Raw genomic sequence first — 19,192 nt, forward strand, 5'->3', positions numbered from 1 at the left:
CCCAAGACTTGTCCCGGGGTTAAGGCAGAGATGAACAGGCGCCTACACCACCTTGAACTGGAAAGTCACTGGGTGGGAGTGGCCTCTTCGGGGAAAATTCCTTTCCTGTGGCTTTGACCTCCATCCCTCGGATTCCTGTGGTTTAAGAGTTAGTTTTTCTTGATGCCTATTCATTTTACAGAATTGCGGGTTTCATTGTGGCACGGTCGTACATAGTAAAAAAAAAAAAAAAAAAAAAAAAAAAAAAAAAAAAAAAAAATTAACAATTTCCCTCCCCAGTACTTCCCTTCCTTTGATCTCCTCCCAACACTTCTGCCCTTCCTCCACCCTGATGGTCTCCCTTCTACTTTCAAGGAGTTTCTTTTTTGTCCTGTTTTTCCCCGCCCCACTTTCTAGCATCCACCTGCGAGAAATCATACCAAGACACCAAGAAAAAAAGGGGGGAGGGGAGTGGGGGGAGCATGAAAAGAAACACAATCTTCAATTTATCTCAACACGAGATTGTTTTCCTCTATGATTCCTTTTGTTTCTTGTTGTCTTGCCCCTTCCCCCACCCCATGAAATGATTTACTTAAAAAAAAAAAAAAAACGTAGTTTAGAAATCAAGTGGAACAGATTTTTAAAGAATGTTTAATTTTCCAGCCCATGCGCAGGCATTCATAAAACAAATACTTATTGAATTTGTTTCAACATTTATATTTACAAAAGTAACAGGATATCTTCCAAATGAGACTTCCACAGCAACCTAAGCTGAAAAGAAATGAAACGTTACTCTCCGCTCTTCCTATTTTTTCCCTCATTGTCTTGCTCACCATGGTTAACAAACATTTGAAGGTTTACTGAAAGAGGTTGCAGGAAAGAGGGGGAGGTGGAGAGAAAAATTGCGAAAATTAGATGGAAAAAAAGAAAGAGGAAAATTAAATCACAGACCAGGTGATTTGATTTTCCTCTTTCTTTTTTCCATCGAACATTCCATCTGATTTGATGGTGAGTCTCCTCAACTCACCATCGCTGTGAGCTTTGCAAGTAACCTGACAACCTCTGTTTTTTAATCTGTAAATGAAGGTGGTAATAGTATCTTCCTCATAGTGTTTTAAAGATGCTTGGGGAAGTTAAAACACACACTGTTTAGAAAGGTGCCCTGTTTACAGTAAACTTTTGCTTCAGGTTTAGCTTCCTGTTTTCTGACCTGCTACTGCAGAAAAAAGGCTAGAGAAGATATGGAAATTTGGTTAGCTCTCATTTTTAATTTTTCATCTCTTCTTCTAGGATGAATATTATATTTTTTAATCCAAACAATTCTGTGTTCATTTCTACACCCAAGACACTTGCCACCTCTTGCTTAGGCTGCTGCTGCATTGTCTCCATGGAGGTAGCAATGAAAGACCCCCGGACCCTCAAATCCCCCGTCCAAAAGAACTAGCGTCACACTGGCTGCAAAAGCAAGAGGCAAGTTTATTAATACACAGGCGCCTGCGGGTGCACAGCAAAACCTCAGCCGAAGCTTTGGTGAACTGGCACACCGGGCTTTGGGGTACAGATCTTTTATAGGGAAAAAAGAGTTGTTTTCCACCTAGCACAATAACAGGTATTTTTGAATCCAGCATACACGTCACTTAAAGGGTAAACTTGTTTTTCACTATGATAAACTTGTTTTTCACTATGATAAACTTATTTTTCACTATAGTTTCCCGAAAAACTCATTAATCTCACAGGTTTACATTGTGTTTCCTCCCTGTTCCCGCTTATGATCCCAGTTTGCTCAAGCATGTCCTGTGATGTGGTCAGGGTGCCCTTTCTAACAAGTCATGTGGTGAGCTCACCTGTTTACTACATACTTTCTACTTTTCATAATCAGGCCTTAGGTTATGGGGCTGGGGTCTTTCATTCCCCCCTTTTTCTGTTACATGGATATAATCCTATATCCATTGTTTTGCCTATTCAGATTCTTGGACTAAGTTTCTGGGTGACCCTGTCTGCTATTGGAGTAGCTGATATTGTTGAGTGAGAACCATAGTTTGAATTATAGAAAGGCTTTCTTTCATGAACTGCACTAGTCGGTTAAGTATGCAGGGTCCAAGTGTCAAGATTAACAGTAGAATAACTAAAGGACCCACCAGGGTGGATAGCAAAGTAGTCAGCCATGGGACTTATTAAACCATCGTTCAAACCCTCCTTGTTGTGCTTCAAATTCTTTCTGCCTTTTTGCCAACCTTTCAGTAACCTTTTTCATGGTTTCGCGGACCACCCCTGTATGGTCTGCATAGAAGCAACATTGTTCTTTTAAAACCACACAAAGACCTCCTATAACCCCCCTAATTTGGGAACTCCTTACTGCTGTGATGAAGGGGGACGAAGAGAATCTTTCTGGCTTCTTCAGGCTGAAAAGGGACGGCGTGGGGCAAGTAGTTTGGAGTCCCCCTTAAAAATATCAGGTCTATCGAGTGGTCCATAATAAAAGTCCAATTGAGAAGTAATAGGCTGGAGGGCCATTCGAATGATAGGTGGTCTATAAGAGAAACAAGAACTCATTAGTACTGGAACCATATTGATGCAGTAATAAATGCCACAGCACAGGAATATGCCAATGAGTATAATGACCAAGACAAAGATTAACAATGTTTTCCCTCAGGCAGTACCAAGAACTAGGAGCTAAGATATTGTTTTCACGACAAAGTTGTTGAGGACATGGCTTCCATCTGATCATGTAAATCTTTAAGGATATTTGTCACATTGTCAGAAATGTCAGGGATGTAAACACAACAACTAACATTTAGGGTTACAGATGTCCTTTTTTTCTTAAGATATAATCTAATAATCTAATGCCATCTGATCCTGCAAAATCCTTTTACTAGTATGACCTGTGTCTAATAGAAATCTTTAATTCTGTTACCTAGGGCTGGATACTCATACTAGCAAACACCAAGCCTACCTGTGTAAGTTAGGAATATCTGTGGGCCTTGAGCTAAAAACTACTCTGGCAGTTTCTTTTGATAGTTATCAGGCATTCCTGTCTGAGAATCTCTTTTGTAGCCTCCAGTTTACTTATTTATGGAAGTTTCATTTAACTATCATTATTATTAAAATGTCCAGGAATAGCTCTGTTTTTGGCTTAGACTGTCTTTGCTAAGTGTTTAAGATGAAGCAAGTCAAACTGACTTTTGTTTCAATCTACTGTTAACAGCCAGCTGAGTTACTATGGGAGTCCTCGGGAACTTCACAGCAGCTTCTCAGTTCTGCTAGTGCCATTTGCGCTAGGATGGATCCAGGCCTTGCTTGACCATGTGGCTTCCTTCGGAAGCATCAGGGATGTCTCCCTTTTCTGATGATCCTCCTCTTTACAGCAAATGCACTGACTGGCTTCCTGTCCTCCACTGGTCTCATTAATCTCCCTGATCGGGAGGTTATATGGCCTAGAGTTGCAGAGCCCTTTGAAGAAGTCCCCTATTCCCTGATTCAGACTGACTCAGAGGGCAAGAGCCAAATTTTTAATTTTAAAACTTAATCTTAAACATCCAGCAAAATAAGTCAACAGCCTTATATTAAGGGTACTGGGCTTTAATGTCTATCTCTCTATCCTGTAGGTGATAACCTCTTGTCTTAAATTAACCCAGGTTGTGTGTTCTTAAATCAGTACCTCTGCAAAACATTAACAGGCAATCTTAAATTGTTTATAAGAAAACTACAAGATAAAATTATTAAGAGTAAAAACATTTAGTTCATATAATAACTACCTTGAATTTTAATGGAGTATATCCCCTGTTTGAGATCCTGGCAATCGTGACAAAAACCAACTTTTGGACACAATTTTAAATGTACTGAAATCTGGTCTACTTTTTTCATAGTCACTTTCACATGAGATGGGACATGGAGCCTTATCTCAAGTAAGGTGGGGCTCTTCATAAATCTTAAATACTATAGTTCTGAAGCTGATCTTTGCTGCTTTTTTTTTTAAACATCATTTTACAAAGCCTACATGAATTGTTGCTCAAGTTCACATGAATATTAGCTAACACAACATAATATCACATCTAAAACATGAATTAAAGAAAGGCTGAAAGCTTTTAACCTTTTGTAGAAAAGTAGCAAAGTACTTTTGTGTTTTGCAATAAAACCTTTACATAGATTAGGCTCTCATTAACTTAAAAATACATTTAAATTGTATCTCAGTGTAAAAAGTAACATGGAACTTTACATAACTTATTGATAATAAGTACAGTTATAGAACACAAGTGATATAAATGAATTTCCAACATGTTTTTCTTTTAAGCCTAAAATTACCATACACTTTTAGAATACCAGCTTGATATAATGTTCTTTTTAAAGCTTCTACCTTACAGACTTGTATACCTGGAAGATATGAACACATTAATGGCACCAATTACATTGATGTTTTTATATTAACCAAGTTTAGCTTTTAAAGAAATAACATAGCACAATTCTTTAAAACGACAGCACTTGTTTAACCAGCTGCTTAATGTCTCTAAGATTACTTGCTCAAAAACTTACACAGACCCTTTTTATATCATTTACTTAAACTTTTTTAATTACTTAATCATATAGACTTTTATCCAGAAATCTAGAACCTTTTAGTTTCTCTTTTTACCTGTTAATCTCCTTCTGTTCACATTTTGAAACAATACTTGTAAATTTTTGAATTTAAGCAGATTTAACATTTTATTAAGGCCTTTTTGAACACCTAGAAAAACTTATAAGCTTAATTTTAAAGACATCTTTACTTTCATCTGTTTACCCAATTTAAATTGAACCATTTGAATCACGTGAATCAAAGATATTTGGATCCATTTTTAAATTTTCATGAGCGCTCCTCATCTGTCAATTGTCATATCACTGCAGGATATATGGACATACACACAGACATACAGACATACAACACGCAACACAAGTGTAACACATAACACAAAAGGCAAAAGAACTCCAGTTGATCAAAAATAGAACTTATCAGAAAAACATTAGCTTGTCTGTAGAATAAAAATCATGAGCTCAAAAAAACATAGAATCTAAGAAAAGGCAAAAGTCCTAGAGAAAATTGACCGGCCAGTAATTAGTAAATGTCATACAATTTACTCTTTGTTTTAATCTGGTTTGAGTTCCCATAAAAAGACATTTTTACCTTTTTTTTTTTTTTTTGGGGGGGGCTTCAGATCTGTCTCTTACTGAGTGTTCCAGGCTTCTTTTATTTGCATATCAATTTAAGTCCTGGCTGAGGTCTGGAAGGAACTGGGAAAACTGGAATTTTGAGCAGAAACTTCATGTCTAAGGCATTTTAACCATAAGTCACAATTTTCAGGTTTGGAAGTTGAAAACATGGTAAAAGTTTAAGATACATGAATTATCTGAAATCACAAACTAAACAATTAAACCTCAACTTTTAACTGCAAGATTATGTAAATGAAAGACCCATATTAGTTTCAGTCAGAAGGAGGAAATAAAGGGGTAAGACAGATACAGCAGAGTTTCAGTCAGAAGGAGGAAGTAAAGGGCTAAGACAGACACAACAGTTAAAAAGACTGAACAGAGAGAGAGAGAGAGCTGCGCGTTGCCGGCAGAAACCGAACCGAAACCGAAACCGAAACCTGACAGTTCAAGGGGGAGCTGGCATTCCCCCCCTTTACTTACTTACGGAAACAGTGTTTCCCTTGGAAACACTGGGGTCCCAGAAAAGGAAAAAAGAAAGAAAAAAATGGACCCTACAGACCCCTGGGACGTCTCCCAGGGCGGCAGGCAGGGGAGAAGTCCGAGTTCGTCAACTCCTTCTCAAGCTGCCTCAGAATACAGAGCGATTACGCGTAATCGTACAGTCGCTGCGCAAACACAGACACAACACAACACAACACAACACAACACAACACGACACGACACAATAGCTCGAGCTGGCCAGCTTACCTCCCAGTGATGCCAAGAGTTCCTCCGGACAGGGATCTGGAGGGGGGGAAAGCTGATCCCGGACGAGCCCCCAAATGAAAGACCCCCAGACCTCCGGACCCTCAAATCCCCCGTCCAAAAGAACTAGCGTCACACTGGCTGCAAAAGCAAGAGGCAAGTTTATTAATACACAGGCGCCTGCGGGTGCACAGCAAAACCTCAGCCGAAGCTTTGGTGAACTGGCACACCGGGCTTTGGGGTACAGATCTTTTATAGGGAAAAAAGAGTTGTTTTCCACCTAGCACAATAACAGGTATTTTTGAATCCAGCATACACGTCACTTAAAGGGTAAACTTGTTTTTCACTATGATAAACTTGTTTTTCACTATGATAAACTTATTTTTCACTATAGTTTCCCGAAAAACTCATTAATCTCACAGGTTTACATTGTGTTTCCTCCCTGTTCCCGCTTATGATCCCAGTTTGCTCAAGCATGTCCTGTGATGTGGTCAGGGTGCCCTTTCTAACAAGTCATGTGGTGAGCTCACCTGTTTACTACATACTTTCTACTTTTCATAATCAGGCCTTAGGTTATGGGGCTGGGGTCTTTCAGCAACAGGGTAAGTGAACAGGCTTCTGAGCAGAGACCTTCAGGCAGTCAATACTTTAATTTTGATTTTCAACTTTATGCTCTCCTTCATTTGATACAAGTAAGTCCTCAGTCTTACTGGGGTTCTGTGGAGGTAATTTGAATTTTCTTAACCTAGCGCCCTCTTTACATACTTCCTGTATCTTGCAAAAAAAATTTTTTACCACATCTGCTTCCTCTTTGAATGTTTCTGAATCCTTGTGCCTTTTACAACTTTTGGATTCTCTTTCTTTCTTCCTTTCTTTCTTTCTTTCTTTCTTTCTTTCTTTCTTTCTTTCTTTCTTTTTCTTTCTTTCTTTCTTTCTTTCTTTCTTTCTTTCTTTTTTCTTTTTTGTTTTGTTATTTTAACCATTTCATTTTTGTCTTATTATGGTCTGTGAAGAAAAGTTTAGAGTTCAGAAAGGTGCCTTTAATTAGAAAATATCTAGATAATGGTATAAATGATTGGTTGCCTACTCTCTACTCAAGTTCTACTTTGATGCAGTAAATAAGTGATTCTCAAATTTTAGCATGGGTAAGAATCATTAGAAAACCAGTTAATACTAAATTTTCAGAGTCTCACCTTCAATGTTTCTAATTTAGTATTTCTAGGATGGAGCTTTTCTAACAAATTGCAATGATAGAGATGATATTTTTTACCTGGAACACCTTTTCAGAATAACTTGCTAAAAGAACTCCATTTTTTCAGGTACTGTGTATATGGAAGGAGGTTCAGAACACAAAGGATGAATTTTGCTTGGTAGTCCATTCAAGTGAGTTCATCCTCCTTTCTCTGTGGTTGGTGGCCTGGTGAGCATATTGTCCATACTGGGCGGGGGAACATCTTCTTTTTTTTTTTTTTTTTTAAGAGAGAGTGAGAGAGGGGAGAGAGAGAGAGAGAGAGAGAGAGAGAGAGAGAGAGAGAGAGAATTTTTAATATTTATTTTTTAGTTCTCGGCGGACACAACATCTTTGTTGGTATGTGGTGCTGAGGATCGAACCCGGGCCACACGCATGCCAGGCGAGCGCGCTACCGCTTGAGCCACATCCCCAGCCCCGGGGGGAACATCTTCTTGAGGGCTTTTAGGAAAGGGCTTACTGCTCACATGTATATGAGTATTTATGTGCACATGTGTGCAAACACACACACACATGTGCGTGCACTTACTTATATACCTCTCTCCTTCTCTCCTGTGTAAGGATGAACTGGCCAACTCAAGACCATCAGAGAGCAAGGTTGAAGATGGTGGAGTTGAAATGTGGAAAGAGTCCAAGAATGTGATGTGCTGATGAGTCACTGCCTGACCCTGGACTTATCTCCAGTTGATTTGTTACATGAAAGACATGTCTATTGGGGAGGTGGAGGATTGGGAAGGAGGGTGGTTATGAACTCGGAGGGTATTCATCACAGTTTTTTGCCTGACTTCACACTCAACACAGGCAGCTTATTGCTGTTCTCTTGTGCATGGTAGGTCATTTCTTCTTAATTTTATACTATTGTTGTATTTATTTGCGATTCTGGCTTTTTGTTGTATCACTGAGGATATTCAATGTACCCCTCTAAATTCTCATTATTGCTGTTATCTTTGTTTTCTTACCTAGGTTAATGCTGGAACCAATAACTCTTAAGACTTCCACAGCCTCAAAGGGAAATGGATGTAACAGGGATTTATGGAAATCAGCACCAGAAGCCTGATTTCACTTTGCATCAGCAACATTTTATATTTAGAAAAACTAGCCATGAAAAGGGAGTTTAATTTTCCTTTTAAATCAACATTGTAGTCCTATTATTTTGAATAATGCTGGGGTCTTACCAACTCCACACTTTAATAACAGGATAAGAAAATAAGTAAAACTATAAAACCACTGCATGGAGGTTGTGCATATGTGGAAGGGATGCTGCTTTGTAGCATCATTCCCTCGGATTCCCATTAGCCTGGGCATCTACACTGTGTGGCTTCTGAGGTGCTTCTGGGTTTTGACAGAGTACACAGGAGGGGAGAGAAGCATTGCATATGGGAGTTTTAACAGCAAGGCCTAGAAAAACTTGTCACTTCTGTTCACATTTCTTTGATCTGAACTTTGTGGGTTGCCATAGTCTGGGGATAAACAGTCTGGTATCTTTCCAGAAAAAAGGAAGTGAGTTTGTTACTAATTAAGGAAGGCATGGATGTGCAATTTGGTGTCTTTCCAGAATAAGAGGATGTTTGTTATTAATTAAACAAGAAATCTTTATGCTGTCTTCTAGGGATTTCCAATGAAGATTTTTTTTTTAAAGCCCATCTTTAACAAACTATAAATAGCCAAATGTGTAATTGACACAGGAAATCAGGGAGCTGAAACACCAAACCTCAGTTCTTGTGTTCTGATGAAAGAAAATTTAAAGTCAGACACTTAAAACCATGCAAAAGAACTTTATTATAAGGGAAAGTAAAGAGAAAGTGTGGTGAAAATAAAGTAAAAGCAAAGTGAGGCTCAAGCAGAGACCACTCAAGAGAGAGTATGGGCCATCTCTGAGCAGAGAACAACAAAGGAGACTGCGCTGTCTCCAAATTTATTACTGTTTGATGTTTACCAGGAGAACTGGGGACCACCTTCTGTACTCTGCCAACTCCCCCTCATGTCAGGTAGAGGAGTTATTGACCTTAATTGGTCCTCTCTGGAATTGTCATGGTGGCCACCTATTTAGAGGGGCTTCATCTAATCTAACAAGTCAATCCCATGTTAATGCCAGCACTGGGGTCAACAGCTGGTCTGAAGTTTCCTTAATGCGCCTGCCCAGCTAAAGGAATCTTCCTTCCCAGACAGATGGAGACACTTATAGCTATAATTCCTAACTTCACATCAACCTCAGTGGACCCTGTCAAGAGTTAGTCCCATTAATCTTTTTCTTTTGACGTACTTTCCCATTAGCTCTTTTGCTTCTGTTTATTTGCTATAAATTAACTACCACCTTTTACTTTCTTGTCTACTTTGGAAGTAATTTAAAGAAGACCCTAAAATAATTTAAAGAATACTTGTGACATGCATTTCACTACCGCCTAACACAATCACCATTATTTATAAAATCTTAAATCGTCTTACTTTAACAACAATATTCCTGGAAGTTTGTGCATTACAAACTTTATTTCTAAATCATTCCGGGTGAGTCACATTTTAAATACACATATTTTTCAAGTCTCAGTGCAAAAGAGAAAAAGAGATTTAAAGCAATAATCCACAGAATTGACCTCATCAAGCTTTTCCAAGCATTTATCACAACAGAATAATATAGAAGACATAGAGATGATATATATCTCGAAAGGAGAATACAGTGACAACTTTTCTTCAATTAAAGCTTGCTTAGCGGGGCTGGGGATGTGGCTCAAGCAGTAGCGCGCTCGCCTGGCATGCATGCGGCCCGGGTTCGATTCTCAGCACCACATACAAAGATGTTGTGTCCGCCAATAACTAAAAAATAAATATTAAAATTCTCCGGGCTGGGGATGTGGCTCAAGCGGTAGCGCGCTCGCCTGGCATGCATGCAGCCTGGGTTCGATCCTCAGCACCACATACCAACAAAGATGTTGTGTCCGCCGAGAACTAAAAAAATAAATAAATATTAAAAATTCTCTCTCTCTCTCTCTCTTCTCTCACTCTCTTAAAAAAATATTAAAATTCTCTCTCTCTTTCTCTCTCTCCCTCACTCTCTTAAAAAAAAAAAAAGCTTGCTTAGCTATCTTTTGAAAGAAGAGTAGAATACACCCAGAAGCTGAAGTCAGCTACATATGCAAAGGGTTATACTGGTGCATTTCAAAAATACAAATAAGTGTGGATTCAGTGTAACGGGGAGTGTTATGGTTTAAATATAAGGTTTCTAAGTCATAGTTTTATGCAACTATGACCAAAAAAAATCTGACAAGAGCACTTAGAAGAAGAAAAGTTTATTTGGTGCTCAGGGTTTCAGTGGTCTCAGTCCATAGACTGCCAACTCCATTGCTCTGTGCCTGATATGAGGCAGAACATGGTGGTAGAAGGGTGTGGCAGAGGAAAGCAGCTCAGGAAATGACAATCAGGAACCAGAGAGAGTTTAATTCACCAGGGACAAAATACAAACCCCAAAGACATGCTCCTCATGACCTGCCTCCTCCAGCCACACTCTACCTGCCTACAGTCATCGCCCAGTTAATCCATTCAAGCAAATCAATGCACTGATTAGATTAAGGCTTTTATAACCTGATCATTTTAACTCTAAATTTTCTTACATTGTCACATACATGAACTTTTGGGGAACACAATTGGCTATAACTTGAGGTATCCCCCAAAATCTTATGTGTAAGAAAATGCAAAAATGTTCGGAGGTGGAATGATTAGATTATGAGAGTTGTAACCTAATGAGCAAATTAATCCACTGATCTGGATCAGTGTAGGCAGGTAGGATGTGGCTGGAAGAAGTAGGTCACTGGGAAATTGCCTTTGGGGTTTATATTTTGTCCTTGGTGAGTAGAACTTGCTCTCTATTTCTGGTTGCCATGTGTTGAGCTGATTTTATCTTCCACACCCTTCCACCATGATGTTCTGTCTTACTTCCGTCCCAAAGCTTTGAAATGAACCTCTGAAACTCTGAACCAAAATAAACTTTTCCTCCTCTTAAGTTTTTCTTGTCAGGTCTTTTGGTCACAGTAATTAAAAGCTGACTAAAATAGGGAGAAAGCTGTGACATTGACAGAGATTTCTCACTTTGAGACAGATAATTCACTGTTGGCCAAATTTTGTGTTTCCCCACTCTTGGAATAGATATTGCTGAAAAGTGGCTTCTAGAGTAGAATTCCATTTCCTTGCCTCTATAGGTGAGGCCACTCGACTGAACTATAGACAACGGATTCTGAGAAGAAAAAAATGTTACTTATAGCCAAGTTTTTAAAAAATAGGTGAGCCTCCACCATGCTGTTTGACTCTCATTGACTTGATGTGGAAGATAATGAGAACTTAAGGGTTGACGGAGATAAAAGTAGAAGGGTCTCTTCACCCTGCAGTACCACATGGACAGAAGCTGCCTAACATCAGAAACCCCCACTCAATAACCACATAAACTTCCATGAGAAAAGATGTTGTACCAGCTAACATCATTCAAAGTCATCAACGTTGGAGAGGTTAAAAAGAAGCCATTAGTGAAAGCCACAGACTGTGAAGAAGACATTGGATTTTTTTCATGAAGAAGAGGATAAAGTATGGGATCATTTTAAGTTGGGGAGACCCTATTAAGCTCTTGTTATAGCAAGACTAAATTAGTGATGGTGAGAGAAATGAAACATTGGAAAAACAGGCAGCTAGTATATCATTCAAGACCAAAATAACACAATTCTGAGCTAATAGATAGGATGCTTAGTAAAATTAGAAAGGAGGGTTGTCTTCTAGGGTTTGAAAAAAAAAAAAGAATAGGCAATGCATGGTAACTAAATAGATTCTGGGGAGGGAAAAGAAAGAGAATGGCCTTAAGGACATTTCTGTCTTGGGCCATTGATAGTGCACACATTTAGAAAGAAGCACAAGAAGGAGATTTGGGGGTACAGCTACATTAATTAAGTTTAACATTCTATGGGACATCAAAGTGGGAACAACTGATGAGATTGCTAAGATATGCCTGCCCACCTCTTAAGAGTGAACCAGTGATTGGCTCAGAAATAGAGTTCCTGGCAACAGATCTAATCTTAAAATGCTACAGCATAAGGACTGGTCAAGTATGATCATTTGGGACACACCAATATTTAAAGAGCCTGGGTTCTTTATCCTTTGCTTAAAGAAGACTGAAAGAGAGAACAGAGAGAGATGTGTAAAACCCAAGTGTGGTTTTTGTGAAATTACAGTGAAAGACTTTTAATGAGGAAGTGATTGATGACATCACAAACTGCAAGGAGGCCAAAAGAGTTGAGGCTGTGGTGGCCAAGTGCTGCTGCTTGGGTCACAGAAGTAGTCTCACTTCTACCTTCTTGTTAAACAAAGCGTATAATCTACTCTGCCCCCACCTCCTCAGTTACAAAATGGAGAAGAGGTCATTCATAAGAAGACCTGCTCCACAACCTGAAGCCTCATGGGTGGGTGATATTAAGGTGGAAGGAAAGTAGAATCTTGCTGTGTACTTTCAGGTCTCACTGATGAGGTTCTCATTTTTGTCTTCAGGCAGAAAAGAGAGTGAGTGTCAGTTTCAATCAGCAGGGTTGGCGAAGGTACTTTGTTGCATCTGGCTACCCCTCCTCCTGGCAGGAGGCACAGGACTAAATCTTTCTGACACTAACCACTTATGGTGGTTTCCATCAGGAACCACCTGGTGAGCTTGACGGTTTTATTCATTTTGCAGAAGTCAAACAATTATTACTTACTCAAAATCCAAACCAAGGAAACCAAGCAAAACAAATTTGGGGCCTAAAAGTTTCTACTTGTTTACAGAATTGTCAAGTGATTACCTAAAGAAATAATTATCACCAGGTTTAAAAGAAAAAGCCAGGGGCTGGAGTTATGGCTTAGCTGTATAGCTCTTGCCTAGCATGTGCAAGGTGCTGGGTTTGATCCTCAGCACCCCATAAAAAAAGAAAATATATAAAGGTATTGTGTCCAACTACAACTAAAATAATAATAAGAAGAAGAAGAAAAGAAAAAGCAAAAAAATGTAAGTGCAAAATAAAAAGATATTTTATGGATTTCTTTGACGTTCTTTAAAGATTTAAGAGTTTCCATGGGCTGTAAATGTCAAAAGGCTTTTACTAATCTTAGAAGGACAAGTTTTATCTGAATGGTGGTGGTGGGATGTATATTTCAGTGGTTTTCAGAGTAAAAGGTAAGGAAATGAAATGTGGGCAGGGAATTCAGGACAAAGCAACCACAATGATGGCTAAAAAAAAAAAAATTACTTAGAAATGTTTATGAGCAAACGTTAAGATCACTAAACCATGAACATATACCCAAAACCCCAAAAGAGGTATCACCTCACCATAAATACACAGAACTAAACATTAGTTAATTGAAAATATAGGGGGTTGGAGATATAGCTCAGTTGGTAGAGTGCTTGCCTTGCATGCACAAGGTCCTGGGTTCAATCCCCAGCACCACACACACACACACACAAAAATTATATATATATATATAAATTTTCCTGGAAATAACATAACCAAAACAGGAGAGGAGACACTTGAATAAAATTCTAATGACAATTTGAAACCCTGTTAATTGAAGATCACAGTATTTAAATTAGGTATGTGTGCCAGGGTTCTCATGAGAATCATAATCAACAAGATGTGCATGGATTCCTAGAAAGAATTCACTCTAAGGAATTTTCTGCTGTAACTATGGAGGATGAGAAGCCCCATAATTTGTTGTCTGCAACTTGGAAGCCTCTCAAGTACTAGTTCTAATCCAAGCCTGAAGACCAGAGAACCCAGGGGTGCCAGTGCCCTGGGCCTCAACTGGAGACTAGGCTTGAGAACCACAAGAACTGATGTTTGGGGACAGGAGAAGAAACATGCCACATCTCCAGAAAAAAACTAAATTCACTATTCTCTCCTTTTGGTTCTATTCAGGCCTTCAGAGGATGGAATGATACCTACCTCTTTGGTGATCAAAGTATTTCTTTTGGAAATACCCTCGTGGTCTGTAGGAAGAAAGACAAAGTGTTTTTCCTACTTCTCTTAAACCAATCATGACTCACATCAGAAGTGTGGTGCGTGTGGGTGTGTGAATTAGGTTTTCTCTGCTATGACAAAAAAAAAAGAAGCCAAAGAGAACAACTTAAAGGAGGAAAAAGTTATTCTAGCTCACAATTTCAGAAGTTCAGTCCATGGTCAACCAACTCCATTACTTTGGGTCCAGAGTAAGGCATCACATCATGGTAGAAGACCATAGTGGAGGAAAGCTGCTCATATCAGTGTGTCTGAGAGGCACAGAGAGAGGGGAAGGGGACCTAGGAGAGATGAATTCCCCTAGTAGTTATTCCCTCCACCCACACTGGCCTATAGTAGAGGCCTTGCTCACCATGCTGCTGTGCCCATCCAATTGCAAATTAAGTCACCAGATGAATTATTGAAGCCAGGCTTTGGATGTCAATGCCACATCTTGCTTGCCAGCTCCTGAATCCATAGACAAAGAGCAGCAATCCACCTGGTCATGGCCTTGGATAGAAACAGCATCACACATGCAGAGGGTTACATTGATAGCTCCTTGAGAACGAAATTGAAAGTCAACTTGCATGTGACTCCACTGGTAACAGAGCAACCCACCCCCACCCTGCTTCAAAGTCAGATATCCCATGTTTCCTGGTGAGGTTATATTTAGAGGGACTTTTATCATGTCTCTCTGGCCAATTATGAGATCCTCATTGCTCACACATATTGAGTTGAAGAAAAACATGGAAACACCTCTGACCGTGGGGTCCAGTGGCCAGGTTGGCCATTGCTGCCTGCAACAAAATTTTTCATAGACTCAAAATTGACCTGTGTTTTACTGGAAGGATGGGATTTGCCTTTGTTGGTCAACTGGACACACACACACACACACACACCACTCTTGTCAAATCAATCAGCATGTTCGGTGTGCACTGAAAGCTGCTGAGTTGTGTTGACAGCCTGCCATGGTAAAGTGATCCAGCAACAGCCTCTAACTGAACTTGGTTGCAAACATGTGACATGAGGTTGACCCTCAACGGAACTAGACAAAAAGCTGTATTTTTGGAGATGTACAATAGCAGGTGAATTGCTTACGACCCATCTGCTGAAGCTGTAGGACTTAAGCAGAAGATACCCCAACGTGTTGGGAACAAGGTGGCGGGAGTGCCTGTGAAGTAGACCCCATGAGTCTTGCGTACTGTCAAGTTAATAATTCTAGTGTTTTTTTTTTTTTTTTTTTAATATTTATTATTTTTTAGTTCTCGGCGGACACAACATCTTTGGTGGTATGTGGTGCTGAGGATCGAACCCGGGCCGCACTCATGCCAGGCAAGCGCGCTACCGCTTGAGCCACATCCCCAGCCCATAATTCTAGTGTTTGAGAGCCACAAAATGATAGTCTTGTCTATCCCATCCCCACAGGTTACTTATAGGTATGTGGATAACATGGGTGGCCATATTGACCTACCAAATGGACTGGCTGGTGAATGTGGGGAAGGCCATACCTCTCAAAGAACATTCAAAATTTTATCTGAGTGGCCATCCAAAGGGGACACTTTCAAAAAAATGACATCATGTGAAATGTACTCCATGGTGGTATTACCCCTTAGCTTTGTTCTCACTACAAGAGGCCACCATTGTCAGTGAGACAGAGATGACCGCACTGGCACTGCACATGGTCAAAGCCCTCAATGCCACCCGTGAATCACTTGCCCTCTTAAATGAAGAAATATACCAAATAAGGAAGATAGTATTATAAAATCGGATGGACCTTGATATACTGACTGCCTCCCAATATGGAAGTCCCAGAATAATGTTCCCTCTGAGGCACCAAGTGCTGTGTTTACATAGCAGATAAGCACCATCATGTTAGCCAGGCACCACAAACCTTGGCCCTTGAAACTCAGCAAATAGAAATGTAACAGGAAAGGTGGCCTACCCTGACTGCCCCATGGAGATGAGTCCTGCTTATCTTGCTGGGGATAGGTTGTGTGCTAGTAATTTGCTGTTGTGCCTTATATTGTTGTGGATTCCAGGCACAGGGCTGTGCCTCCTGGCCAAAGAATCTTCACGGAAAACATCTGTCATGTATATTGTACAGTGAGGAACACTAAAGGGGTGGAATGTAAGGAAATTGTCGTTGGTCAGGCTCCCTCACCCGGATGTCCAGGAAGGAATGACTGAGATATTTTCTGCAGGTCAGGAACAATAGCACATGTGTACTTTTATGAAACCAAAGATATCATGTATGGCACCCTGCTGGCTTTATTGCAGTTTCACGTATAAACTGATCAGGACTTTATGCTGCTCAGGTGGCCCACCCATCAAATAAAGATCTCCCTATGAGCCCTTGTATTTTCTTCAGGCTGCCAGAATCTCGAGTCAACTGTCTGGGATAGAGCAGGTGCAGAATTGACAGTAGGTTACAGCTCTACTAATTAAATCATTTCACCTCTGAATATTCCTGCATTAGCTCAGGAGCTTTTGAGGGACACCTCCTAACCAAATGATAATAGTGGATTTTCTTACTCTTTTCTTTCTTCCTCCCCCCCCCCTCTCTCTTTTATGCATACTACAAATGATTCTCCACTGGACACCAACTGAAAGTTCTGGAATTCAATTCAACTCTGATACTATCTGCCTAAAGTTGGTGTCAGCTCCTGTAAGAGCTCAGTCCCAGAATAATGTTCCCATTTTGGATGCCAGTTGCACAAAGTAGATTGTTGCCTCTAAATCCGCTGCTTCTAAATCCATTGATTTTACAAACTACAGAGGAAAATTATGTGGGAAAGAAAACTTCACCAGTACTAAACATGAGTAGATATGATTTGGTAGGAGTCTAGAGGTTCTATTTTAATCATATGTAATGAAATTAAGGATATTATAAATTTTACACTATTGAGAACAAAAAAATGTATGGACTCAATCTGTAGGAAATCTCTAATGAAATTAAAATGTTCCCTTTTGAAAATTTAGGAAACTGAAAAAGAGTCTTTCCTCAGGTGCCACCAAGGTGCTTAGTCCTTCCGAGAAGCAAAGGCCACACTGGGGTGAGGCCCTCACTTCATCTGGCGACTAGCACAGCGCCAGCTGTCAGCACCATGGCCTCTGTTTCTGAGCTGGCCTGAACCTACTCTGCCCTCATCCTGCAGGATGACCAGGTGACTGTCATGGAGGATAAAATTAATGCCCTCATTAAAGCAGCTGGTGTAAATGTTGAACCTTTTTGGCCTGGTTTGTTTGCAAAGGGCCCGGCCAATGTCAACTTTGGGAGCCTTATTTGCAAAGTAGGGGCTGGTGGGCCTGCTTCAGCAGCTGGTGAAGCACCAACAGGACATCCTACACCCTCCACAGCAGCTGCCCCAGCTGAGGAGAAGAAAGTGAAAGCAAAGAAAGAAGAATCCAAGGAGTCTGATGATGACATGGGTTTTGGTCTTTTTGACTAAATTTTTGTAATATGTTCAATTAAAAAAAAAACTGAACTTTACTGAAAAAAAAAAGAAAACTGAAAAAGGGTGAATTTGTGAGTTGATTTATGTTTCACATAGTAAGAATATACTTGAGTGTATCAGAGTCATTTTTTAAATTGAACTCTAACATATGAAAAACTTTATCAAGTCTATTCAAGATGAGTGCTGAGTTACTTGAATAATTTTTTTGAATGAATTAGAGTATAGCTCACTCTTTGTTCTCATAAGTTAAATAACAGAATAGCATAGAATAAAAGTTTTTATACAAGTCTCAAATTTTTAAAAATTCCCAAACTATCCTTTTGGGAATATTTCTGAACATTGTCTCATCAATATATATATATATAAAATCAAGTATTATAGAGACTTTGAACTACTTTGTAATAACTCTGGGAAGGTAATGTTTGAGCAGAAAGCCTGCAAGCTCTCTTCTGTGTCATGCCATCTTGGTCCTCAGGGAAGAAAGCCATCTAGTCAGGTCTCTTTGGAAACATACAAAGGCACAGCTCCTGCCAAACTGATGGTACTTGCTTGTAAAAAAAAAAAAAAAAAAAAAAAAAAAAAAAGTCATTATCCACGTAATGCTTACAGTATGATGGAGCAGGCTGAGATCTGTAGAGTAAACAAATCTAGGATCTGTGGATTCTCTTTGGCATAGCTCACCAAAAAAAATGTCAAAAACCATCTGCAACAACCTGAGTACACAGTGGAGATGAGCAAAACAGCTCCATCTTATTAGGTCATATAGCTGCATCCATTACTTAGCAACATGAGCCAGAATGTGTCTCAAAGTGGCAAGAAAAGGTCTAGGGGTCATGTGAATGTTCCTGAACCTCTCTCTGGGTTGAGTCCGTGCTACTTGTCTCTTGAAAAGAAGAGATAAAGCTTGATAGTTGGTAAGATCTCTTGTTTTTGTGAGTCTGGTTCACACTTAGATTCTTCATGTTATTTCTTTTGAATACATTAGTAACCACAGTCAGCCCTTTATCCAGGGGTTCTACATCTGAGGATTCAGCCAATGTTGGATCTGTGGGTCAAAAATATTTAAAAACTAAAACTTTACTGAATATGTGTAAAATTTTTCTTATCAATATTCCCTAAACAATATATAAGCAACTGTATAATATTTGCACTTAATTAAATATTATAATTCAGAGATGATTTAAAGTATGTGAGAGGATCAGGTTTTTGTTTTTTTTTTTTTGTTGTTGTTTTTTTTTTTTTCCTTATCCCCTGGAAATATAGTCAAAATAGTGACTGGGTAACATTTAGTCTTCTCACATGTCAATCAGTGACTTATTCATCCACTCTGTAGAAACAAAGTTGTGCAGTTAAAATAAATCTTATGGTATTTTAAGTTACAGATTAACTTTCCATTTTAATATTACCCGAACCTATTTTATGGTCTCCAATTTACATGCTATTTGTGTTTAGAGATTTTTATACTGGAGTAAAAATCTCTTTGAAAAAAAAAAATAATATGTGGGCTGGGGATATAGCTCAGTTGGTAGAGTTCTTGCCTTGCATGCATAAGGCCCTGGGTTCAATCTCCAGCACCACAAAAAAAAAAAAAA

At 39.4% G+C, this 19,192-nt stretch overlaps 1 pseudogene across 1 annotated transcript; it reads left to right on the forward strand.

Moving 5' to 3' along the window:
• Window positions 1-17,249: 17,249 nt before the first annotated feature.
• On the forward strand, window positions 17,250-17,604 carry LOC308653643 (large ribosomal subunit protein P1-like; annotated as a pseudogene). The gene has a single exon. The product of its transcript is annotated as a large ribosomal subunit protein P1-like (transcript).
• Window positions 17,605-19,192: the final 1,588 nt, after the last annotated feature.

Source organism: Spermophilus citellus, assembly GCF_964194105.1.
Source record: "Spermophilus citellus genome assembly, chromosome: 7".
In the NCBI taxonomy this organism is placed as follows: domain Eukaryota; kingdom Metazoa; phylum Chordata; class Mammalia; order Rodentia; family Sciuridae; genus Spermophilus; species Spermophilus citellus.